The 27157-nt window shown below is 43.0% G+C and overlaps 1 protein-coding gene across 3 annotated transcripts in view; it reads left to right on the top strand.

Annotated features, from left to right (window-relative positions):
* rptor (regulatory associated protein of MTOR, complex 1) overlaps window positions 1-27157 on the top strand; it is a 167186-nt gene that overhangs the window by 40443 nt on the left and 99586 nt on the right. The gene's annotated exons all lie outside the window — the stretch shown is intronic.

The raw sequence follows: 27157 nt of genomic DNA, 5'->3' as shown, positions 1-27157 counted from the left end.
CTGCATATACTCAATATTTGGGCATGCCTGACAAAGAACTCCATATATGGGCATAAAAGGGACACAGACATAATATCTGGGTGGGACATGCATTTTCAACTTGCATCGTTCCAAGTAGGCCAGTTCCCAACGGGCACCTCTCTAGTAAAGACAAACTGACAAAATTCTGAGAATGTCAATGCAGCACACGAACAGAGACCAGTACACCAAACTACATAGAGAGGGATATTACAGTATAGGGTCGCACTGCAAAACCCCATATTACAGTGACCAATGCACATTCGAGAATTTACTGGTGCAAAAACCATGAGATGTGAAAAAAAAATTATATGGTTAGAATGACTCATCTTTGACCATAGTCCATAGAGACCATAGAGAATAGGGCCAGAGCGTAGGGAGGAGTTTCGCTCAGAACGGGTTATTCTGGTTGCCAATGTCCTGCCTACCAGTAGGCTAGTAGGCTGCTAGGCTACATTTTCCAGCCTCACTGTGGAGAGTAGATGTATACCATTGTAGATATAAAATAATTAAATAAACACTGTATGGTTTGGGTGTCAGATGACAAAATAACAAACTTGATACCCTAACTTGTCCGTTCCACCAGCCTCGCAGTGCGTTGACTGTCGGAGATATCAAATAATTAAATACACACTGTATGGTTTCTTTGATTTGGGTGTCAGCTGACAAAATAACAACAACAAATAGCAACATTCCCAAACACATGTATGCTCTGCTCTCTACCTGTCCTCAAACGAGCATGACGGTGTAATCAAAATAATAATGGTCAGATCAGACAGATTATTTATTTACTTTGACTGATCACTCGTCACTCTCGTGGTGTTTTTCCCCCTCTCCCTGGTTCCATAAGGATATGTCCACATGTCTTCTCGCCAAGTAAGATGTAAACATTGAGAACTGTTTTGACGTGAGGGGAGGGGAGGCGGCTATCAGATCAGTACTTAGTTTAGACAGTATTTGGTTTAGACTACCGGTAGTCATTGGTTAGACCAGTCATTATTCCTACAACTACAATCTATCTCAAAACCTCACCCTAACCCTAACCTCACACAGGGCAGCACAACTAAACCTAACCTTAACCCATGTCTAACCAATGACTAGTCTAAACTAAGTATGCACCCCCATTTTCTAAGGGTGAATAATAATAATACCACCGTCGATCCAGAGCCATAGAGTAGAAGAGTTGTGACAAGTCTAAGATAGGAGAGATGGAAGATGGTGTACTGCAGTGACGGTGTACACACCAGCGTCACTGACAAGCACATTTACGAACTACAGACTGGCAGCCAAGTAGCCTAGCATCCTACTAGCCTACATGTAGGCAGGAAGATGGCTCCCAAATAAGCCAAAATCATCCCGAACGCGTCGCTACGCCATCCCCCTATAGTACATTTTATCCCACGATTTTTGTAACCCATTTTTCTTTACCCAATTATCTAATGCAAATCTGGCCGCTACACTCCCTCTGCCAACCTGGGGAGAGCAATGGAATGCTTTCTTCAATGCATGAGGAGTCCAAGCCGCTTTCTCCTGCCGAGGGGAGTTTTTCCGGTTGGATGTAGTGCGTGCAAGGAACATGTTATTCCAACCAGTTCCTTTTCCCCTCCATCAGGTGCCCCGGCTGGCCAGGTGGAGGCAGTTTTGAGACCAGGATTAAGAACAGTACAGGTCTGACTCTGAATGCTTGACCAATACTGTGATGCTGTCTGGTCTGGTAGTTCTGTTACGCTGTGGTAGGCATTTTCCTGGCATAGTTTTCGTCTACTTTTCTCCTTAGAGGGAAGCACCAAGAATGGCTCTTTTTAGAACAAAAGGAACCTTTAGGGAAAACAGTTAATGCTCCTTTAAGGTCCGTTGAACTCTGTATTCAGCAGGGTTGTAATGATTTCCTCCTGTGTCCTGGACTCCTGGCTCCTCTCCACTAAATGAGTCACCTCTCAGCTGCTGGGCCACTTTGTGTGTCAATGTCCGCAGTGCTTGGGGACAAATCACTAGTTGTGTGACTATTATTACTACACCCTAGCTGCGTGTGCGTGTGTGTGTGTGTGTGTGCGCACTCGTGCTGCCAGCAAGGTTTCCTGGGGGCAGACTGTGTAGAGGATGTAAAGCAGAAGGGGACAGGGTATGACTCAATATGGTACCAGATAATAAATCTATACTTCCTGCACAACATTGGAGTTTTCTATTCTATGATCATCATGCTGATTTACACTTGCATTACAATACAATCCAACAACTTTCCTTCTTTTGAATAAAGATATTGGTAAAAACTTTTTGCAGTGTGAAAACTGCTGTGAACCCATCAGCCCAATGGGGGCCCTGGCTGAATCTAGGTTTACAACCTAGGTGTAAATCAGACAGCCTGCAATTTTTCTCTTTTTTTATTGCTTAATTTATGCTTCATCATATGGCGGTGTCATACACGGAAAATGACAGATCTACAAGCTTATAAATTCCCTATTTTTGGGTCATAACATTGGACATTGGATTCTGAGGGTCTGGGGGTCCTCCCCCATAATGGTTTTGTTCTCCGTTTGCAGAAAGTGGAAATTATTTCAGTCAAACAATGATGTACAGTTTGTACACCAGCCACATGTCATGCATTATACAGTGTTGAGACTTTTGCTATGCTGTGGGTTGTAACCCACAGCATAGCAAAAGTCTCAAGACTGTATATTTGAGGAATGTATTCCTCATATCTTGTTTCAGCGCAATCGCTTAAAACGGCTTCATACAAAGATAGTAGAAAATATTTTAGTGGCTAAAATATATCTATAATGTATATAGTGGATGATGAATTAGTCAGTCAGCATACAGGCTTGTCTGGCAGTATCTGTACAAGCAAATGACACTTTGCAAATGCAAAAGTATTGCCATTGAACATAGACATTTTATACACTTACCTTTACCCACCGTGTTTGGAGTTGGCTGTCAAGTCTTATCCTTGTTCCCCAGACAAGTACACTTAAGTCGGCACATATGCACGCACGCACGCACGCACGCACACACACAATTTTGCTGAATCTTGGGAAATCAGTGGAGCTCCCTCTGGTGTTGTGTCCATGGGTGTGACTCACTTTTTTGAAGTAGTTTGACACGTACATGGGCACTGGTCCGTTTAGTACCTTGAAAACCAGGCCCATTGCAAGTTGCTGAACCTTGTCCTCTGATCCATTCCAGCCTACTGGAATGGATCAGCATAATGAGCAGCAGTTAGGTGAGTCGTAGCCTGGGCAGCATTCCTTTTTGGGTTTATGATCCGGTCGGGAGTGGATGATATCACTACGTCATGTTGTATTGTATTATTTTGTAGTCTACAATCATCCGGAACTAACTTTTCCCTCAAACAGATTTTTCTCAATAAAAGCTGCAGGCTACGAGAGCTTTTATTTTTATTCTTTCGGTTTGAGGGAAAAGGACGTTCCGGATGATTCTTCCTGCCTGATGACTACAAAACAATACTACAACATGACATAGCAATATCATCCGCTCCAGACCGGTTCACACGGCACTTTTGTAACACAGACCAGGCTTACCTCCGAGGTGGAAAGCCTGGCGACGTGAGGTTAGGTGAGACCTATGTGTCTCTCTAGGTCGTCCTCAGACGAGCCCTCCATCGTCGTTTCCAGTCATCCCGGTTCTCCATACATCTGGCCAGTTCATTGGTACTTTGCGCTCCTGCATCGCTCTCGAGTACATCCACGTATGTTAGCGTGGGACATCCTCGTGATCGATGCCCGTGTGTTCCCAGAGCACCAGTTTGCTGGCTGGCAGTTCTTGGTGCCTTTGGCAGTGTCCCGCTATTTTCATTCTCCTGGCTGCTATTTTATGTGTGAGGTCAAGTAGTCTGACTAGTTTGTTTTGAGAGGTCTGTCGTAACCATAATTCACCCACACACTTTACTTATGTTTAGTTTTTAGTATGGTCAGACATCAGAGTGTGAAGTGAACGTAAACGAGGCTCTAGGAAGACAATTTTCATGACAGTTCGGCATTAATATCTTGTAAAGATTTTCTTTTCAGCCCAGGTAAGCACGTGGGGCTTGGATGGTGTTGTTGGCCGTTCAGTCAGGTCAAACAACAATATGCAGACTCTTGTTGCCTACAGGTTTAGCCCCATTAGTGAGACCATTATGACTCGTATAGCATGGCAATGGCTTCACTGCCACTTATATTCGGTAGGATGCAAGTGGCCACACAGCCGATAGCAGGCCTTTTTAGATTCTTAATTTTGTTATTCTTCTGTATAGTACACTTGATATATTATTTATATTGGTATGGCACTGTCAATATTGATCTAACTGTACAGATAGGAAATGACTACACGCTTACACAGTCTATGCTACTCCTTAATGTTTCCAGTTGAACAGTAAGTTATTAAAGTAATATAATCGTGCCATTGCTCTGATTTGTCTAACCAAAGTGCAGATCGGTTTTATATGCCAGGACACCATACAGCTCAATTAGTCAGTCACTCAGTCACGCCACAACCGCTCCCACTGTCACTCTGACCACTTTGTTCCCCATTTTAGATCTGATTGCTGTAGAAAGCAGGGACCTCCACCCATGAGTCATGACTCCCTGCCAATTAGCAGGACTGCTGTTCTTATAAATCATTAGTGATGTTCTCCACCCCCCTCCTCGCCTCTCTTCCTCCAATTCCCTGCATCCTCCATCTATCCCGGGCTCTAATGGTCTGCTGATCCCTGGTGTTTTCTCCTCATGACTGAAGGCACCGCCTGATCTCTGTATCAGCCACTTGTAGGGTTGCCACAATTATTACAGAATTGTCTAATCACAATTATTTGAGACAATCGCAATTGCAATTGTGATTATCGTCATAATCGCCATAATCGTTTCCATGTTGAAAGATGTGCATACATAAGTAAAAGCAGAAATAGCTGATCTACAAGCTTGTAAACTTGTAGATCAGATATTTTTAAGTTTGTAGATCAGATATTTCGTGTGTGTGTGTTTGTGTGTGTATGTCATTTATTTTACCTTTTTTAAAGTATAACATTTATAAAAATGGCAGTAATTTCTTGCTATATATCAGTTATATTGTCATATCTGCCCTGTGCACCTTTTCATTACGAAGCCTGAAAAAAAATGTCATTTCTATTCATGTTACAATTTCAAATGCCAAAAACACGAAATGAAATTGTTAATCGCAATTATTTGTGTGACAATTAATCCTCAACATAAATGTGTAATCGTAACTAGCTACTTGTTCACACTGCTTCACCCTCCTCGGGTGTTGAAATGTAAATTATTTTGATTTGTACTTTGTAATTTCTCCATTGTACTATTGGATGACACCAAACTGTATCTGTCTGAAGTTAAGGATTTGGCATCTATCACCGTGATTCACAACCTGTTGTCTGTAAAACATGTCTCACAAAATTGTAATTTGAGATGATGATATACCGTACTTTATTAATCCCCAAAGGGAAATTGAGGTGTTATAGCTGCATAATGTGATAAAATAAATGATCTACCAGACAAATAACATCACACAAGACCAGGGCAGACACAGAACCATAACCATAACTCACCTTTCAGACAATTTCTGAAGAAAGTTACAAAGTGTTACTGTTACCTAAATCAATTTGCAAAGATGCCTGACAGGGTGTTCCATACTGCAAGTTCCCGACAGATTCACGTACATTAGATACTGCCTTTTTATGTGCCTATTTTGTTAAATACCTGGGCTGCTTCTATTTTTAAAGTGACTCTCCCTCCGCAGTTGCCTCCATAGGAGAGCTCAAGACCATGTTCTTCCCAAGAAGATGCTGTTTTATGGTGACTAACCGTGGTATGAATTGCACCGAATTAAATAGAAACACCCACGGGCAAAACAATGATCGTAGGACTTATGTTCAAGATACCAAGCATTTGGGTTTCATAACCATCCTAAAGTGATAGAATCTCCTCTGAATCCTTAGAGCACATTCAAGCGTAGTGTGACATTTGTTCTCTCCCGCTCTGTCCCATCATCATTAAGAGGAGGGGAAAGCCTTTTCACGATCGGAGGGCTTGCAGACCGCCGCAGGCTGAGTACACGTGATCCATGCATCTCTCCTCACTGCTCTCTTCTCTATTATTTTTCTCCTTGCTGCCTTGCTCTTTCTCTTTCCACAGCTTGCTGCATCAGGCTTTAATTAAATTAGCGTGACAAGAAACCTGCACTACTTAAACATCACAGTGGGTTATTGGTGTGTGATGTCGAAAGAGGAGGAGGAAATTAATGTGGTTTGGTTGGCTGTTAATGTCCTTCCCAGGACTGATAAGTGGTAACTCTGACTGGTTCATAAGAGTATAATGACTGCATATCGAATAATAATCACAGCTGTGCAAATGCTGGACATCAAACAGTGCAAGCAAACTTATTTGTTTTAAATTGCACGGACCACATGGACTTAGGACCTTACATTAGAGATGAAGCTTTCAATTTCTAACTCAGCCAGGTGGGAGCAATGTTGAATATGGCTAGAAAACCATGGTGATATTTTTATTGTGGTGTCACTGATAGCATTGTAGCATTATAGCATATCGTGCTGTTTTAGTTTGAATAGGTAATTTATGGTTGTGGATATATCCCTGTCAGATACATTATTTTTACTATTTAGAATAACTTTAAGAAGCCCCCCATGTGTAGTCCTTGTCAACCCCTACAGCTGGTCATGTGGGAGGGGTTAGACATGGACAGCCACTTGTCCAGCCTATTCTTTTCACCAGATAGCAAGGAATTTCACATATAGAGGATCACGCTATATACTCTCAGCTGAACAGGCTCACTGACCAATCTTTGGGATATCGCTAATGCAGCGACGGAGATTGCCAGCGAGTTGTGTTCTTTGGAGCGTCTGGTAAAGCCGGATGTACGGCAGAGGATTTGAAGTTGAACCTGTATTCTCCGTGGTGGGCAGGAACTTCACCTGGACGCCCTGGTACTTTACAGTCACTTTAAGATTAATTCTGTCTGCATGCTTCATGTCCCAACATGGAGCTGTTGAAGGCAGCGTTACCATAGCAGGCTAGAGGCCCCAGGTCCCTGTCACACTAAGCTTCGCTGGACAGCCAAAACACAACTGTACTGGATGGGTTTAGTTTTTAACTTGTGTGTGTGTGTGTGTGTGGCCTGTCAAAGCTCCTGTGTGGTCGCTGCCCCCTGACAGGGTCATGGGCCATGGAAGAGCTGGCCCTGGCTGGTACGTACTGTACGTGTCGCTAAACAGGCAGACAGGGGTGAAGAGTGTTGAGACTGGCAAGCCAAGGAGAGACCAAGATGGTGCAGGGCATATATATATATATATATTATACACGCACACAGTATATAATTATATAGTATATATTTACTGTATATAAAGTATATATACACAGTACACACACATTTTTTTTTTTGCTTGATTGATTTTGACCAGTTTCTTTTCATTTCTTTCATTGTAAATGAAGCAAAACTAATTGGGAATACAGCACAATTTCCCATGGTGTTCACACACAATTTGTGGGATTTTTGGACAGAATCTGGACACACACACACACACACACACACACACACACACAGACAGACAGACAGACAGACAGACAGACAGACAGACAGACAGACAGACAGACACACATCCCTGGCGCCCTCTCCATGAAGCCTGAATTAGTCAAAAGGTCCCCACTCATCGTCTCTTTAAGTAGATAAAGCGCAAATACAGGCTCCCCTTAGAGGCCGATAGACATCAAGGTAATGGGATGGAGTGCACAGGAGGGAATGAGGGAATAGCGAGACAGCACAAGATACCGTGAGATGAACCGAGGAGGATTAGATGTGAAAGAAGGAGGAGGAGGAAGGGGGGGAAAGAATAAGAGCCGACCGAGTACAGAGGAAGCCATTCATCAAAGCCACTCCACGATTGTAGACAGCTTTAATGAAGATGGATGGGGAGCCCTGGCTGGTGACACGGAGGGCTTATCTCTATATTAAGCAGTCCCACACTGTTAGGAACATGCCAACCACATGCTTTGGCCTTGTTCTGGAGCTTTTTAGTAACTGGGTTGAATACTCCAATTAGATAGTAGTTTGACATTTTTGCCTTCCTTTCTGTTTGATTGTCCACAACATGACCTCAGTTTCTAGCAGCTATATTATCGTCTCTTCTCAGAGCAGCACTGATGTAACATGGCAGTTCAACATCTAATAAGATGTTTGAATTAGGGGGAACCAGGCTTGTGTTTGAGAGACCATCCTTCAGCTCTAATGCTCTAGGTTCAGTCCCCATGGCTTAAAGTATTCATCATCTTCAAGGATCCTTTCAGTTCTTAAGAGCACTGATGTTCTCTGATCCTGTACTTTGACCTCTCTTTAGAGAGTGGTAGACAAAGTTCCTGATGAGTTAAATTATGTTGTGAGGGGGGAAAAAATGTGTTTTTGGGCGAATCAATTTACTGACATAAAAATTAAGTGACATAACATATCATTGCATATTACTGATACATCATTGCCTCCCTCATCTCCCAGTCTCCCCTGTCTCCCTCCCCTTGCTGCCTCCTACTTTTAAATTCATCACTCCCTCCCAGCAGGAGCTCTGCTTTACCCTAGAGGATGCCTTACAGAGGCGATGATTATTGCCCTCTTTCAATCCCACACCTTCTGCGTTCTCGCCCCTCTAACTCCCCCTCACTTCTCTCTTCTCCCTCTTCATCTGTCTTTACCTCTTACCTCACAACCCTGACTGACATCCCTTGCTTCCTTTGCCCCCATTTTAACCTGCTTTATTGAAACAAAGTATGACATTTAGACATTAGTATGACACACACACATACACGTGCACGTGTGCGTGCGTGCGTGCACTCACACACACACACACACACACACACACACACACACACACACACACACACACACACACACACACAGACCTGCCGATCTTCATGTAGAGTAAATAATTTTACAGTGCAGAGCTCTGAACTCTTGCAGTGCTGTGGAGGTGAGGCACAGAGACAGATGGAGAGATGGAAGTGTTTTTACAGGTATTGTATACACTAAATCCGGAGTCTAAATTTTAACGTGTACAAATTTAGCTGTACTATTGTACAGCTGCAGATGGTTCATGAATGTTAGTGTTACCTTTTCAGTGTTTCCCATAGCCAGAAGCTGATTGTGTGAGGGGGAGCTTTCACACATGCACACTTGCGCTGCTGTTTTGCGGTTATTTGCCATTTGTTTTTGGCATATTCGCGGCTGCCTTCTAAAAATCATACTGTGGTGGCTGGTCATGATTGTGTGGTGGCCCACCACACTGCTTTTGACTTGTTTGTCTTAGGCTTGTGCCGATTTATAAATATCCAAACCAGTCCGATTGTCATTTTCCAACAAGACAGAAGTTTGAACAGGGTTTGAACACTTTGTTTCAATAAATGTAAAGATACTTTTTTCATGAAAAACAAATATCGTGGTTATAACGGGATTGAATGGAGGGATTCTTTTTTATCACCCACCATTACGGAATGAAATAGTCTCCTATATGGTACGGAAATAACATCAAATAAATAAATAAACTAGATAAACCTCCTGGTGGTGCTATAATAGGCCAATGTGAAAAGGGTGGCATTTCTTCTTACTCCTTGGATGGCAATTGGAGGATTTGAGACATTTTGTTCCAAAAATGTGTTTGGAAAAATGTTGGTGGCGCTATAACAGGCCAATGTGAAAAGGGTGGGATATATTCTTCAGCCTAGTAGGAGGTCCGTGAAAGATTTGACAGAAATTGCACGCTGCGTTCATGATTTGAGGCCTTTTGTTCTAAACAGGCCAATCCTGCAAACTTTGCCAATGTTAGCCAATTAGGATGGAATATGAAATATCGAACAGATCCATCTTGAACACATGACTATAGAGATACTGTGTGTAACGATTTGTGGGATTTTTGGACAGAATCTGGAGGAGTAATATAAAAAATAATGTAGGCCTCCTGGTGGCGCTATAACAGGCCATTCTGGAAGATTTGGGGAAGAGGTTCATCGTTGGCATCTAGGGAGTGTGTGTGCACAATTTGGCATCGACCGGGTTAACGGTGCCGGAGATTAGCTGGTAACAGACGGACGGACACACACACGGACGGAGTGCAAAACATACTCTCTCCCCATGCATTCGGCCTGGTGGAGACAATAAATAAATAAACACATTGACAGTCATCAGAGAAAAGAAAATTGCTGCAAATCACTTGACTTGAAGACACCTACTGTATTCCTAATGAGGCTGCTTGCTTCAAGTGCTTCATTGATGTTTTGGTCTAATGACCTGGCTTCCCTGGCACTTTCATTTGGACCCAAATGTCAACAAAGTAGCCTCATTAAAGGTGTCTTCTGATGCAAGCACTGTTACATCGTGTCCTTTCTCTTGTGGTGGCTTAGCCCTAGGGCACTTTGAACGACTTTCTTTTAACCATGATCAGTGTTATACAATACATGAATGTGAAATTGAATTTGCTATCTTATTCCTTTCTTTCTTTATTGTATTTTTTACACCAAAGAAAAATAAATTAATTCAGCACATAATCTCCAACATGGTAGCTGGTAGAGTTTTCTGTGTAGTGAATGTAATTCATGTAATTTTAATTGAAGATCGTTGAAATTGTGTAGAATTGAATAGAGTGGCTCCAAGCCATGCTGAGGGATACTGCTGGTAACATTGTAGTTATACATTTCGGTAATACACTTGGATTTCAACTAAAGCCTTAACCCATTTTGGACTGATTCTAAAAAGCCCTCTAAATCCTGACCTAAGCTTTCTGAAAAACTTATTTATATAGCAGCATCATTTTTTTTGGAATACTGTACATACAGTACAGATACAGAACCCCAACCCACCAACCCCGGGGGATGCGCGATGCGAGCAGTGACTCTTTGGTTTAAACAACGATAGCGGAGAGAAAGGCATGCTTGGATTGGTATCATTTATTTTAAACGATGATAAGCCTTTAGGGCTGACCAATGAACTAGGCTTAAAATAAAACAGCGATATAGCTGCAGAAGATAGAGAGGAGCGCATATTGGATTGGTCTTTTATTTAACAATTAAACAGCGCCTGAAACAGGCATTACCTCTCCATCAAATAAAAATATTATATATATAATCCAAACTCCTCTGTCAATTGTAAACGAACGGTAACATGAATGAACTCTTCAAGCCTGACACTTGTCAGAAATAAAATCAACCACGGTTGATTTGATTGATCATAAAGTTAATGTGACTGTGAGTGTGCGTATGGGAAAAATATATATAAACTTCACAGATTATAGATCACTTGGAATTATAACAATCTACCTTGAAAGTAAACCATAATAAGTAAACTTTAAGAAGAGATCTGCAGTCATTGTGCTGCAGACAGTGCAGAGTGCATGAGAGCAGCTCCGCTTGCTAATTGAGTTGACATTTGCGCAACTTCACTGCATGGCATTACAGTAATTAGTTATTTGCCAGCACCTGCTCCAATATAGGCCTAAATCAAACTTTATTTATATAGCACATTTAAAACAATAAAAGCTGACCAAAGTGCTGTAGGCCTACAGGCTGAAACAAGTGGAGCATCACCATCGGCGCACAAAAAAAACATAATTAAAAGAAAAAACACAGGCAAATAGGCTACATAATTACAATAATACGATCAGGTGCAATTAAATGCCAAAGAGAAAAGGTGTTTTGGTCTGCAGGGTCTGTAGGAGCTGCTCTGCTGCATGGGAGTTCACAGTGATGGAACAGGTCAGTCTTCAGACAAGAAAAAAAAAAGATATCGCTGGCAACGGCAAAATCTATTCTCCGCATCGCCAAAATAAATCTATAGGCCTAGTTTCATTCGTGCCATTATACTCAGCCAATATGCACAACGCAGCGCATGAGATTGCAGATCTTTTAATTTTCGGCGCACTCACCATGTGAATCCAAGCAGGTCCTCACAAGTATAATGTACACCGCCAGGCTCCACAAGGTTCTCAATGCAATGGCGCATCGATAAAAGTTGAGATTTTATAGTGGCATTATTCAGGCAATACTCAACAGATTGTTATAATTCCAAGTGATCTATAATCTGTGAAGTTTATATTTTCATTTGGGTGTAAGTAATGTTTTTATATGACTTATCAAACATGGTAGCCTATATTTAATGTCCACTGAGCTGTGGTGCGCTTGCCTATACTCAATTAGGGATTAGGGAAGAGAGGTTTTAAACGATAAGCAACAACTGTTGCAGCCTTCATGAAAGCAGTGACGCACAAATAATTAATAAAACATCCGACCGTAACAAGTCAACTGCCTGACACAGGCATTACCTCTCAAATAAAAAATATATAGCCTAGAATCCAGAAAATGTAGGGATTTAGCTTCTCTTCCGATTGAAACTCAGATGTGAAAACACCAAAAAAAGCACCACCCGACCGTAACATGAATGCAACTCTTAAATCAATCAAACCCTTCAGACCAGGCTCTGTCTTGGTGTCGAAAAGCGCGGTTTTCAGTTTCACCAGCCCCTGGAAGTCCTGGAGCTCCAGGCGCGCTAATTTGCGCCGCGGTCTACGCCGCTCTCAGACCCTTCCGACGAGGCTCTTTCTTGGGGTAGAAATTAGCGCGCCTGGAGGTCCCTCGGAGCCGAGGAGGTCGGGGGCCTTTTCCCCCGTCCCATGCGTGAAAATTTTCACCCCACTTGGGCCATCCCGTATGTGATACGCCAATTTCTTGTCACATAGTTGACACACCACTTGTTCTTTGTTCTCCTTGCATATTCTAAAATGCAACCACACTTTAGATTTATTTTGTGGCGGCATGCGTATTCCCGTGATTCCCGTGCGTATCGATTGAACGTCGATTAATCGATTGTTTTGGGTCAGCCCTACTTTTAGTAGAGGGCGTCAGTCCCCAGGTTCATGTATTTTTTTAGTTGCATTGAAATCGCCATAGGAGGATTTTTAGATATAAGAACTGTTTGAAAAATATGTCATCCTGGCCGCTTCACTCATATGGATATGAAGAATCAACTGACTGAGAGAAAATGTTACTGCTACTGAATTAGTTACATTTTCGCTAGAAGCAGACTGTATCATATATGAGTGACTGACTGTTGCAAACGATACAGAGACACCTCCCTGACAATAACGCCGAGACAGCTTGTTTATTTTTGGACCACAACGCTTATAGTAGACGATATTAAGATCACCCCATGTTATTCTCCATAATAATGAATTGCATTTTTATAGCGCTTTTCCAAGTGCTCAAAGCACTTTACAACGGTTCATTCATTCATACATTGGGAGGTGAAGCGGCGAACAGTCGACGCCAGCGTCCTCACTTCCCACATTCACACACCAATGGTGGCGAGCTCACACCGACCGACTCATTGGAGGCAATGTAGGGTTCAGTGTCTTGCCCAAGGACACTTCGACATGTGGACAGGAGGAGCCGGGATTCGAACCGCCGACCCAGGGATCATTGGACGACCTGCTCTACCTCCTGAGCCACAGCCGCCCGACCGCCCGCCCGTCCATAGAGAAATTACTTCCGCGAACCAGGGGAATCGAAGGGATGAGCGAGTTACGTCAGGACTTCGGTGCTCTATGGTTTGTCAAATTGCAACTCTTTGACTTCCCCGGCACGTTTACCCTTCCGGCATATAAACACTCATTATAACGTTACCATCCCTTCAGAATGCTTTTTGACATTCTTGTCTTTATGATTTCCGGAAGGAGCCGCATCAATCTAATAAGCCCCCCTCCAGCATGCTGGTCAATCTGATTATATTTAATGTGATATGAATGTAGCCTCTTAGGCTGGCATTATTCTTCTCAATGGAGAGGGGTATCTTTTACTCCTCACTCCCGTCCCAACGCAATTTATGGGACCTATTTTTAAATCACACGTGTACGTCAGTTTTCCAGGAATGAAGCAGCAAAATACAGTACAGGGAAATGCACTAAATTCACCTCTCCAGTGCTGCAAGCCCTGGGGGAGCAGTAGGTGGAGGTGTGTGTGTATTACGTTTACAGTAATGAACACACACATACAATATGCGCACACACAAACACACATATATTGCATATATTGGAAGAAGGTCATTTTCATGCATTCGTGGTCTCCACAGGCACTAATACCCTGAGGCACGGAAACATAATCATAGAAACAGTCACACACACACACACACACACACACACACACACACACACACACACACACACACACACACATTAATCATGGGACCCACCTGACATACACTTAGATGTGCATATATATATATCTTACTCATTTGTGTAGTTCTGTCTCAAACAACACACGCACCATACACACATTAATCACTAAACATGCCACAATTAAAGGGGTTTTTTGTGGGTCTTTTTCTTTTTTTCTCTTCACTGACCCTAGTGTCCGTGTCGTTTGTCCTGGCTGGCAGCTATACTACACATACATTTTTGTTTATGAATACACACATTAAGATGTTGATTCAAGTCTGTACATTTGTTCCTGCACTCTAAACTGTGTCATGTGACACATTTTCATACTACTATGGGTACGTCAGCACAATGTGTAAACATTATTTTCAGTTTAAAATACCTTAATTTTGTGGAGCCGAGCGACATGCTACAGGACACTTTGTCACAGAAACATAAATCAGGCTTAAGTGTAATAAATCCAGTGTCTACAAATGGTAATTAAATTGTGTAGATGTACTTTGTGTGTGACTGATTGTCCAATTAGTTATTGGAACTGAAATAGAGATGTATGTGAAAGGATTTTGGCTTACTGTATGTCCCAATTCGCCATCCTTGGATTTTAATGTCAGTTAAACTGTCTGTGAGCACTAGACGCACGCACGCATGCACACACATACGCGTAGGTAGGTAAAATTGACACATTGGCACGGGTGACAAAGAAACATGAAAATAGACATCAAAACACGCTGTACATAAAAGCCCACATTGGGGCAAGTCATAAACCTGTTCTGGGAGTATTTTAGTGCAAATGGAAAATGCCCCCACACACCCACACGCATTAAGTAATACTTTCGGCTATTGAGATATGTGGGTCAGATACGGCCTCATCGATACAGCTATAAATATGTCTCTGGGACCCCTTTAGGGGTCTCACTAAGTTATTATTAGTGACAGAACCGGCAATCAATGCAGATGAGGAAATGAGGGCCGGGTTACCTTCTGCTGTGTGTGTGCGTGTGTGCGTGTGTGTGTGTGTGTGTGTGTGTCCGCCCGCCCGCCCGCATGCACATACTGTGCTTGTGAGTTTGTGTATCAGGTTGTTTGGCCAGGAAACCTTATGCCTCCAGATATCTCCTGGGGCTGAAGGAGCATGTCTCTTATTGTATCTTAGACTTGTAGATGGAAGCTCAAACACAAACATCCGCCGTGTGCATCACTGTGTGTGTATATTATGTCCGGTGGGCCAGTGGCGCCCTCGTTCTGTCACTGTGTACTGAATTACATGCTATTTCTGAATGAAAGGATTCATTACTGCACACACACACACACACACACACACACACACACACACACACACACACACACACACACACACACACACACAGTGTCCCATTCATCTGTGTTTTCCTGTGAGGGTCCCGATTTTCCTCAATTGCCCTACTGGTCCACTTTCTAAAATTAACACTGAAACACGGCTTCTACTCTCTCATTCTCTTTTACTCTCCCCTCCACTGACTTCTCCGCTCTTTCTTTTCTCTCTCTCTGTTGCAAAAAACTCTTTAATTTCTGAGTTAAAGCTCTTTACATTATTGTGTTCACTGCCTAAGAGTCCTCACACACACACACACACACACACACACACACACACACACACACACACACACACACACACACACACACACACACACTCACACTCACACACACCTCAGTCAAACAGAGCATTAGTTCCCTAGACATCTCTCCCAGAGTAATGGTCTGTGTTGCCCGTGCCCATTTCAATCCCTCCTCCATCACCACCCGCTGTAAGTCTATTAGCGGGGGAATCGGGGACGGCGGTCGATTAGAGCTGTAATAGGCAGGTGGCAGCTCAGGAAAGAATGGCCACTTGAACGAGCCCGTTTGAACTCAGTTTGTTGTGGCTAGCTATCTGTCTGATGGCACAGCAGCAGCTGCTTCCCCAAAGCAAGGCAGGGACTGCGTGGGAATGGGTCCCTGCCTTGCTATATCAGTTTAGATGTGGGAGGTGTCAACCAAATGTGTCCCTTTTACAACGGTGCCATAGGAAATGGAATGAAACAAATACTTATTGCCTAGTAACTTGCAGTGTCTTTTTTTAATTAATATGAACCCATTTAGACCTGAGGAATTCTACAAATTCCTTCTAAATCCTGACAGTTTTCTGAAATACCCACCTGTATGTTTCTATATCAGTGGTGCTCAATATTTAATACGACCCCAAAAACTATATGTAATTGGCCGCCAACCCCCATTTGAAAATATGTTGTTCCAGGGACCTCTCAGAAGCAAAGATTTGAGTTAAAAGCATTCGATCTGAAAGAATATTCAAAGATTTGCATAGCACGGCACTCTGTGCCGCTCTATGAGCTTGTAGATCTGCTATTTTTCAATAGCTAAACTATAACACAGTTATTAAAACACCAAAAGGGGTTCCCGCCCTGAATGGGTTAAAAAGTGAAGTGAGGGGCGCTAATATATTAAAGTCTAACTCATGTTGATTAGGTGATGTAATGGTGATGTAAAACAAACAGTGACAAAACAAACATTAAATTCTCTTTATTGTTAATGGCATTTAATGTTTGTTTTAGGGACAAGATGACGTACATTTTCCCTTCATTGTCAATGGCGTTTTTAAAACATTGAACTACAGACAAACATTAAACCCTCTTTATTGACAATGGTGTTTTTAAAACAATATAAACTAGAAAAAGTGCCCTTCCGGGCACAGGTCTCCACCAGGTTATCCACAGATCTGTGCAGTTAGAGGTAAAAACACTTTTCGGCCAGTTATAGCGCCACCTTGAGGCTGAGTTGAAATTGTTCATGTGGCATTTCGTCCTCGGCCTAGTGGGAATGTGGGTGCACAATTTCACGGAAATCACGCGATGTGTTCATGATTTGCAGCATTTTGTTTGAAACTGAGCACTCCTGTGAACTTTGGAAGCCAATCTTAACCAATCAGGATGGAGTCTGATAAATGTGAAAGACCCGTTTCGTTGAATGGCTCTAGAGAGACTGTGTACCAATTTGCGTGATGTTTGGACAAAATCTGTAGGTGTACTGTGCAAAAACTTGTTTTGCACAAAGCGGCCTCCTGGTGGCGCTATAACAGGCCGTTCTGGAAAGTTTGGGGCAGAGGTTCATGGTTGGCATCCAGGGAGTGTGTGTGCAAAATATGGCATCGAAAAACTTGTTTTGCACAAAGCGGCCTCCTGGTGGCGCTATAACAGGCCGTTCTGGAAAGTTTGGGGCAGAGGTTCATGGTTGGCATCCAGGGAGTGTGTGTGCAAAATATGGCATCGACCGGGTTAACGGTGGCCGAGATTAGCTGTTCACGGACACACACACGGACACACACACACGCGGACGGACGGAGTGCAAAACATACTCTCCCCACATGCCTTCGGCCTGGTGGAGACAATAATATAGGAGAGGCTAGTGCCCCACATGTGTTACTTGGTAGGCTGGTTAGTTTGCTGCCCTATTCCTAACGCCAATGCTGTTGCATATATTTTCACACGAGAACCAGGTACAGAGGATGCCCAGCATATGCTTTTTGAGCGGTGGGCACACCGTCTCCATCATGTAGCTTTGTGTGTCCCTATGTCTATTTAGAACTTTAGATTACCAACAGGTGAGACAATGGCGCTGTTGAGCTTCACACTGTGCACAGGTGCATGGTGGGAAGCTGAGTTTTTAGTAACACCAATCTTTTTCAGCGTGTCTGTCTGTACAGGAGTTCAGTACAGTATAACAATTACAGCATAATTTCACTGCTCACTTCACACAGGTGTGATTTTCTCCTCTGAAAAGACAAACCAACCCTCAATCACACACATGCACGCACACACATGCGTACACACACTTATGTCACACCCCCTTCTCTCCATAGAAATCCCTTACTGGAAATGCGATGGAACAAGACAATAATAGCTGTGTGTGGATGCATAAACAACAAGCTAAGCTATCAATGAAAGCAGGAAGGGGGAAGAGAGGCATGTATTACTATGCTAAATATTCCTAAGGAGGACGGCTGGTAATGGAGTCAGGAAGTGAGGTTGGTTAAGGTCATAGAAGTAGACGTCTCATTGATTTATCTGCTCTTCTCAGTGGGCCGGCTCATATTCCTTACAAACTAGCAGGTTCAGATTACCATACAGAGGGAAGATTTTCCGATTTATTTTTCCTTTTTTAGGTTTTGTGGGTGTGTGTTTCAAGCTGAGTCACCACATTGTCCTTTTCATCTTCAGAGGCACAAGTCCATACTGTTGAGACCTTCTGCCAGTTACATCGCCCCTTCACACTGAGTCAGAGGAGAGGCAGCACAGCATCCTGACTCCTGCTGCTCTCCTCAAGCCTCAGCTTCTCATGGAGCACGGAGATAATAAATCAACATAGGCAATGAACAGGCAGAATAAATTATGTTTTGTTTTTGTTGTCACTGTTTAAAAGTAATAGAATTTTATATCTGTTCATCTTTTTTTTAGCCAGGAAGGTCCTATTGAGATGTACTATCTCTATACTGTGTGACATTGGGGGCAAGCTGGCAAGATCTAGAACTTTAACATCAAAATACATGGTCATATCAATCACAGCACGTTTCTGAGCCTAATTATTCAGAAAATCCTAGACCGCAGAAAATCCACCGCAGCAAATCCAAAATCCACAAGTGTCTCTGTCTCTCTCTGTCTCTCTGTCTCTCTCTCTCTCTCTCTCTCTCTCTCTTATTTATATATATATATATAATCTTTTAAATAACAGAATTTACTTCACCATACTTTTCTCACTCCTGAGGAGTGAGAAAGTGTGGCCACACTTCATCTTAAGACCAAGGATTCATAGATGGGCTCAAACTAAGTACATATTTACACAACATGGGCATTGACAACTGCATCATTTGAAAACTAGCAATTACACGTTTTGCACCAGGTGCAAGATAGGGCCCCTTCATCCTTTTTGGAGCTACTGTCACAATTTAGCAGAACACCAATACGTTTCAGAAAGCCAAACACTGTCCAGATGCATCTCCAGGATCGTGCCTCTGAACCAAAAGTGCTGTGTGAGACAGAACGGTGCGTGGGAAACGTCCAAACAGGTGGTGGCAGGAGGGAGGTGACGTGTCCATGTACCCTCCTGTTTTCATCCTGCCTGCTACCGTGTGACTCAGCCTGAACACACTGGCCCCAATGGGAGTGTTGTGACTACTGCTGTGCCATGCCACAGCACATTTCACTGCTATCCAGACAGTAGTTTTCAAGATCAGGGGGGGATGGTCATGTCATTACTAGTTTGGTCAGTCTGCTTGGGTTTCACCAGATAGTGAGTTAAATGACTGTGTTCATAATCTTCAAACTTCAAATGAACCCGATTGAACCCTGACAAAGAGATGGGCGCCAAATACTACAGATGGTACATCGTGGTGAAAAGTCCACTAAATCCTTTGCGTGACGAGTTGTTATCTCCGTAACGGTGCACGGACAAATCCTCAGCAGACACAGAACTACTCAGCTGAAAGTGTAATATTTCAGTCCATCAACGCACACACAATTGCTCTGAGGGTTTGAGTAATCCACTGGCAGCTTCCAGTGTTTTGATCCTCTTGAGTAAACATTTGTTCGCGGAAGCACTAATTGTAATCGATGGTGGGATGTGGAAGAGGTAGGCTATTAAACCTCAGCTCACTCAACCAGATATCGGTAATGGTGTCCTGGCTGCTGTAGCTCCGTAAGTAATTAGACGATGAAAGCTTTGTGGCTACGTGCATATGTGTTATTTGTGCATATGTGTGTCATACAGTATATCCATGTAAAGACATTGGGAGATGGCTTACTCGACTACTTCAATTTCAACTTTATTTGTCACGTCACAATTTGTCCAAGCTTCTCAGGAAGTGCCAGTTACATACTGTACACAATGAGAAAACTAGTGTACTAAGTGTACTCAAAAAGTGGACTCTGTAGTAGTCTAAAGGCTCATTCATAGTCTGGATTTTTGGTGGTGAGGTGACCACCGCTCCGGTGGTGAGGTGACCACCGGAGCTGAAATAACGTTTTATCGGTGGTGAGTAAGGACTGGGGCGGTGGTTTGCTCTTCACCGCGGCTCGTGACGTCATGTTGTAGTTCGGTGGTCACCTCACCACCGAAAATCCAGACTATGAATAACGCTTACGAGTAGACTCTTTTTTGTACAATACATCAGATAGCAGCAGATCCAATGTGCTGGGCTGTCCGTAGCACCCTCTGTAGGGCGCCGCAGTTCAACCACTGTTGATGCAGCTCCTCAGGATTCTCTCAATAGTCCTGATGTACATTATCTTGATTATGTGGGGGCCAGTGTTGGGCAAATTACCTTTCAAAATGTACTTCCATTTTTAGGTAATACTGTAAGTCAGTTACAGTTTACAATATTTACTCTGTGTAGAGTAATTGTATTGCAGCTCATTATATTGATTCTGTATTCTACTTGTATGTACATTTAGTAAGCAATGTAAGCACAATAGAAAATGTAACTAACTACAGCAATTTGTCGTTCTTTTTAAAACTTCATACTGTACAACCAGCCTAGTTTAACCCTTTGTTCTGAGCATTTAATTAAGCAATATTACACGAGAGGTTGTGGTTTAACGTGATTATTGCCACGACAGTGATGCGGTAAGGAACGAGACGAAGTCGAGTTCCGCAGATTGCTTCTTTGAAACGACCTGTTGTATAATTGGATACAGTGGCCACTGTCTTCCCTCAGGGTTTAACACATTAGCTTTGTTTCCACAATATTGAAATCCTACTCGCAGGAAGCTCACAGGAACACAACTAGAAATGGAACAGAAATAATTGTGTCCTACTGTACCTGAGCTGACAAAGTGTGGTGCTTATATGTCAAAGTTGATATAAACTTCTTGAGGTCATCGTTGATATATCCAGGTTTGTGCCACTTTGAATGTACTCTTCCTAGTTTCACAAGTTATACAACTTAGGGCAGAGGCTGCCACTCACGTGGGGATTCCTCCGTGGAGGATAAACACTGAGGACGTTGTGCAGTGTGCCGTGCACTGAGGTACAGACAGATGGACGCTTTGAGATTGCGTGACTGCTTCACCTTTAAATTCTTTATATCAAAGTTCAGAGTAGTTTGCAAACCTTTTGCTGACACGCATAACACGAACACGACCGTTCCTCAGCCAGCAGCTAGGCACAATGGATGCAAACATCGTTTTTGTGGAAGCGGAGCCTTCTGATAGCTCTGTATGCAACTGTAATTTACTTAACATTCTCAAAATCATCCTGGTTGACCACTCCTTGCTGTAAGTAAGACGCAAGTAGCAATACTTTGATAGAATGGTTAAAACTAAAGTATTTGGACGCTCACAACCCCATTGACTTATAAAATTAAAGTTTTATATTTCAGAAAATATAAATATAATATAAAGCGTATGTAGAACATACCTAATTTGTCAAACCACTGATCGATCCATCGTTTTATGAAATTAGCTCCAGACACGAACGCACGCACGCACGCACGCACACACACACACACACACACACACGCGCGCGCACACGCGCACGCACACGCACACGCACACGCACAGACACTGTCATAGACAGCCAGCTTCTTGCAGAGCCACACTGTATTTCAGGTAGTGTTTACACTACCAGACAGTCCAGTTTTCTTTTAACACTAAGTAAGTTGCTGCCATTGAATCACACATTGTGGTGTGACAAACATTGTAAACAACATGCCATGTTGGTTTTGCGTGTTTTCCACTATGTTGACGGAAACGATACATCTCATTTAATGTATTGGCTGAACAGGCTGGTTTTAATTAGTGGATAAGATCAACCTTGATGAATAAAAAAGCAGCCGCTGGGCTCAGATATCTCAGAGTCTGTAAATAACACACCATAGTGTTATCTTATCTCATTGTCTCCACCAGGCCGAAGGCATGGGGGGAGAGTATGTTTTGCACTCCGTCCGTCCGTCCGTGTGTCCGTCCGTGTGTCCGTGAGCAGCTAATCTCCGGCACCGTTAACCCGGTCGATGCCAAATTTTGCACACACACTCCCTGGATGCCAACGATGAACCTCTGCCCCAAACTATCCAGAATGGCCTGTTATAGCACCACCAGGAGGCCGCTTTGTGCAAAACAAGTTTTTGCACAGTACACCTACAGATTTTGTCCAAACATCGCGCAAATTGGTACACAGTCTCTCTAGAGCCATTCAACGAAACCGGTCTTTCAGATTTCTCAGACTCCATCCTGATTGGTTAAGATTGGCTTCCAAAGTTCACAGGAGTGCTCAGTTTCAAACAAAATGCTGCAAATCATGAACACATCGCGTGATTTCCGTGAAATTGTGCACGCACATTCCCACTAGGCCGGGGACGAAATGCCACATGAACAATTTCAACTCAGCCTCAAGGTGGCGCTATAACTGGCCGAAAAGTGTTTTTACCTCTAACTGCACGGATCTGTGGATAATTTACTTTTGTTGCCCTTTTATCCAACCACCAGATGAAGGCAAGCTGCAATGTCCTTCATTCCTATCCTGGTGGAGACCTGTGCCCAGAAGGGCACTTTTTCTAGTTCTCCTTGTGACTGCTCAGCTTGATCCTTCTTTTTACATCGTTTTCCCGTGTTTGATGTGTACAAATATAGAAGCCACAAGCTTCTTTCATAAACTACTGTCCTGGATGCACGATTCATCATTTACTTATATTGGTCAAATCAATAATATAGGTTTTATGTATAAGAGAGTAAAATTTAAAGGGCTTACGGTGTGTGTGTGTGTGTGTGTGTGTGTGTGTGTGTGTGTGTGTGTGTGTGTGTGTGTGTGTGTGTGTGTGTGTGTGTGTGTGTGTGTGTGTGTGTGTGTGTGTGTGTGTGTGTGTGTGTGTGTGTGTGTGTGTGTGTGTGTGTGTGTGTGTGTGTGTGTGTGTGTGTGTGTGTGTGTGTGTGTGTGTGTGTGTGTGTGTGTTGCGCGGTATACGGCAAAGTTTCTCACGTACAATTACACAGCCTATTGAGTCTGAAGTGAGAGGTGACCCAATGTCAAGGAATCTTGATAGCACTGCAGCCCTCACATGTCCCTTGTGTATGAAAAACCTTCGTGAGTGTGTTAGCGAGAGAGGCAGTTAGTCACTGAACTGAACAGGAAATGACCGAGCGATCTGTAGGGTCAGTACAGTTTCCTGGGTCTGTTGACAAGCATTGTAATCCCAGAACATAGAAAGTAGCACAGAGCCCAGAGATAACAGCACGTCTCCGCCCGGACACCTGTTATTCTGGCGACATGTACCTAATGACAGCGATGACCGCTGTGGATCACTAACTGGTCTCCACAAGAAGCCTTGTGCAACAGGGCGAACGCAGCACATACTCATTTTATAGGAGAAGTGCCATAAGAAACTTCAAGGGATGACCCTAAGCCAAATTAAGTGTGCAAAGATCTGTGAGCGTGTTTGTGCACTTGGTCTTTGTAATGGCATACAGTAATTTTCTCAACACTGTATTGATCTGAAAAGCAGCAAGAAGACGGAGAGCCTAGGCTGCCTAGGACTGACTGTCTCTCTGGTGTCTTTTTTTGCGCTTTGTGTTTCCCTCTTCTTCCCGTCTTTCATCTTTCTTTGACTTCCTGGGTGCATGTTCTATCGGTGTGCTTCTCATCTGCATTACATAATCCGCTGAAATGTGAAATGCTGATTCAGAGGACTTGGGTCAGACTCGGCATCATTTGTTTCCTGTCTTTGAAGCCAAGCGGGTGCAGCCATCACTGTTGTACGACTACAAACTAACGTGTCGTTGAGTTTTTTCTGTGTATCAACTTGAACAAGGCTGTGTCTTTCACAAGTAAGGATGAAATATGTGCTGCTTTGCTGAAAATTCAACCCTTTTTTACATTTGAATTTGGTGGGGTATCTCCTTTTCCTTTTAGGACACTGCTTTTTAGCACTAGTCTCTATGTAGCACGAGTCTCTGTGGATACAGTAGCCACATATGTCGAGTAGTTAACACCACTTTGCTCCTATTGGTTGTAAAGAATAGCAGCCTCTAGGCCCTAGAGATAAAAAAGCGTGCTGCCTGTTAGTAGCCCCTATACAATAGGGCCTATATAGTCTAAGGGAGATGGGACACTTAAAAAAAAAAAAAACTCCCTTTCCCTGTTTTCAGCATCATGGAAATGGATAAAAGGGGGAAGCACCTGTTCTGAACTTCATTCAGACAGGTGTCAGGTCAGCTCCATATATGAAGATCTAAGAGTTTGACGGATGGACGGATGGGAGATGCAGGTTTTCATAGTAAATGCGACCTACGGTTGTATAGTGGCTATAGTTGAGGCGCGCTCTTATCATCATACATCATCATCCCATTCCAGCCAATCACAATTTACGTCCTCACTTTTCCGTCTTCACTTTTCTGTCCTCTCGTTTTATCCTCAATATATACTTTGCTCAGCCAATCAAATCATCGTTATGGGGTGATCAGCCAATCAAATCATTGCTATGATTCACACAAACACACAAAGCTGGGCATAGGAGGGGCCCCTCAAAAAGATCGAAGTGTGTATTATCTACAGTCAATAAAATACTGTAGAAGTATTTTGTATGAATAACACATGGGTTACACTTGGACCGGTTGCTGAAATAGTAGCTCTGGAAACAATTTTTCATATTAACTGAAAGCGAAGTATTTTCCTAGACCTAAAGGGTCTAGGCCGAGTGCACTCTTTATTTGTGCGTGCAGCCGTGCAGTGTTAAAAGTTGGCGTTCGAACTTTACAAATAATAATATTGAATAATATTCAACGTGTCGGGGACGCTATCATGCTGCGTTCACTCTGATGCTCTCATTGCTCTGTGTGCTGCCTGCGAGGGGAACAACAGACACACAGCACATGAGCACAGAGTGCTAAAAGGGGGAGGGCCGAGGGCGGTGCGGTGGAAGCAAGGGGAACAGATCTTCAAGCTGAAATGCATCGAGCCTCTACACGTTGTTAGCTTGTAGATCTGCTCTTTTTTTGCGAACGACATTCTGCTGTGTATTGCTGCAGACACTTCGGGATCGACTTGAAAGGTTCCCGCGAGCTACTGGTAGCTCGCGAGCCCCTGGTTGGTTACCCCTGGTCTAGGGTCTTTCCTAAAGGGCTGTTAAAGTCTGTGATCTGCATAGCACATTTAAAAACAATAGCAGTTAAAGCTAACCGTATTGCTCCAAGAAGCACGACTAGAATGTGCTGCCCATTATTCCCTCTCCTGCTGCTGGGAACATTATTCAGTCAGGTTGCCTACTCAAACATTGAGCTTATGACAGCCTAAAGAGGCTACGTTCCCTTGTTCCTACCATGCTCTCTTTAATTGTCTTAAATGCTTATGCTATTTTGAAAAGGTCACCTGTTCAGGGGATTTGACAATGATGAATGGTGACTGGCCAGGTAGAGAACACACTGTTAAAAAGGGTTGTTTCCTCTGGCCTTGATGGATATGCAGGGGAAGATATATTTACTGTCAGACATGTACGTCAGCTGGGTGGAGGAAGGGAGGAAGAATGGAGCACTTGCCTAGGGTCTCCATTGGGTACTAGAGCTCCTCCTTCAGGAGACAAGATGGTAATGAGGAAAGTTTCTCAATGTCTCTCCAACTCGTGTGTACTACCACACACACACACACACACACACACACACACACACACACACACACACACACACACACACACACACACCTTCCTGAAAAGATGGATCATACTGTATGAAAACTTTCTCTCGTTCTCTCTCTGCCCTACATCCTTCTCTTCTCAATTATTTCTCCTCAATTAACTCACGCTTACATCACTGTTCTAAAATATTCTGACAACATTACTCTGCCCTACCGCTGGTATCGGCTCTGATGTGCAACATTACATTTGACTAACACTGCTGCAATTCCCACAGTAACACCATTATCCGATTCCACTTAATATCATCAAGACTTGCACTGAGCCCTCTGGTATTCCTCTCTGATTACAACTAAATTGAATCAGCCCGTCAGCTCTGCTATCAAGACCTGTTCCGATAAGGAAAATTGCCCGGCGCCAAGGTGCAAAGTCTGTTTTCTCCCCGTTTCCTTTTTTTTGTTTGTCCTTTGACCATAATACTTAGCGCATCACAGATGTCCACTTCAAGTTTTTAACAAATTAACTGCTCGTGACAGAACGTTCCGCCAATTAGAATCCATCCATTTATTATTGATCAAACCGGATCGCTGATTTATATTTTATTTTATGTTTTGGCTTGACCTTTCCTCTTTCAGTGATTGTAGACGGGTTCGCGCATCCGCAGTGCCGTTCACTTCTTGTATACAGCCGGACTAAAACTCTATGTGTTATAACTCTAGGTGACACGTTTTGTCATTGAATACTTGTTATTAACACACAGTAGAGTACAGTAGTACAGTAGTACAATTATGTAATGGAGCTAAAAAGATAACACAAAAAGCCCTGAGGGTTTATTTCCATTGTGGTTCTGTGTATTCAATTCATAAATGCATGAGTATACTTTTCACTACCTGTCTCCCCGGATTTGCATAAGGAACAAAACAAGGATTTGAGCATTTGACTTACATCATACAGTGCTGGCTTTGAACTAGATCAGTATCCATTTTCTCTCATTGGTCATGGTGTATTTTTCATGAACTTGCAAACAAGGCCCGTTTACTTGGCTTGTTGGTCCTGATATCTGATCTAAATGGCACACAGACAACCTTAGCAAGCTGAACCTGATAACTTCCATTTTTGTTTGTTCTGGCAAACCACAACTTTAAATGTTTGTCTAGAACACGGTTTGTCCTTATATCTGTATGCATGCGTGTTTACAGTATATTGTAATCCGGTATGTCATGAAATCCTGAAGGTGAAGAGTGGTGAAGTATATAAAAGACTGTTCAAGTTGGATTGTACTGTAACAACTT

Source organism: Protomyctophum parallelum (assembly GCF_964188405.1).
Source record: "Protomyctophum parallelum genome assembly, chromosome: 5".
NCBI lineage: Eukaryota > Metazoa > Chordata > Actinopteri > Myctophiformes > Myctophidae > Protomyctophum > Protomyctophum parallelum.
This window is presented reverse-complemented; position numbering and strand designations above follow the sequence as displayed.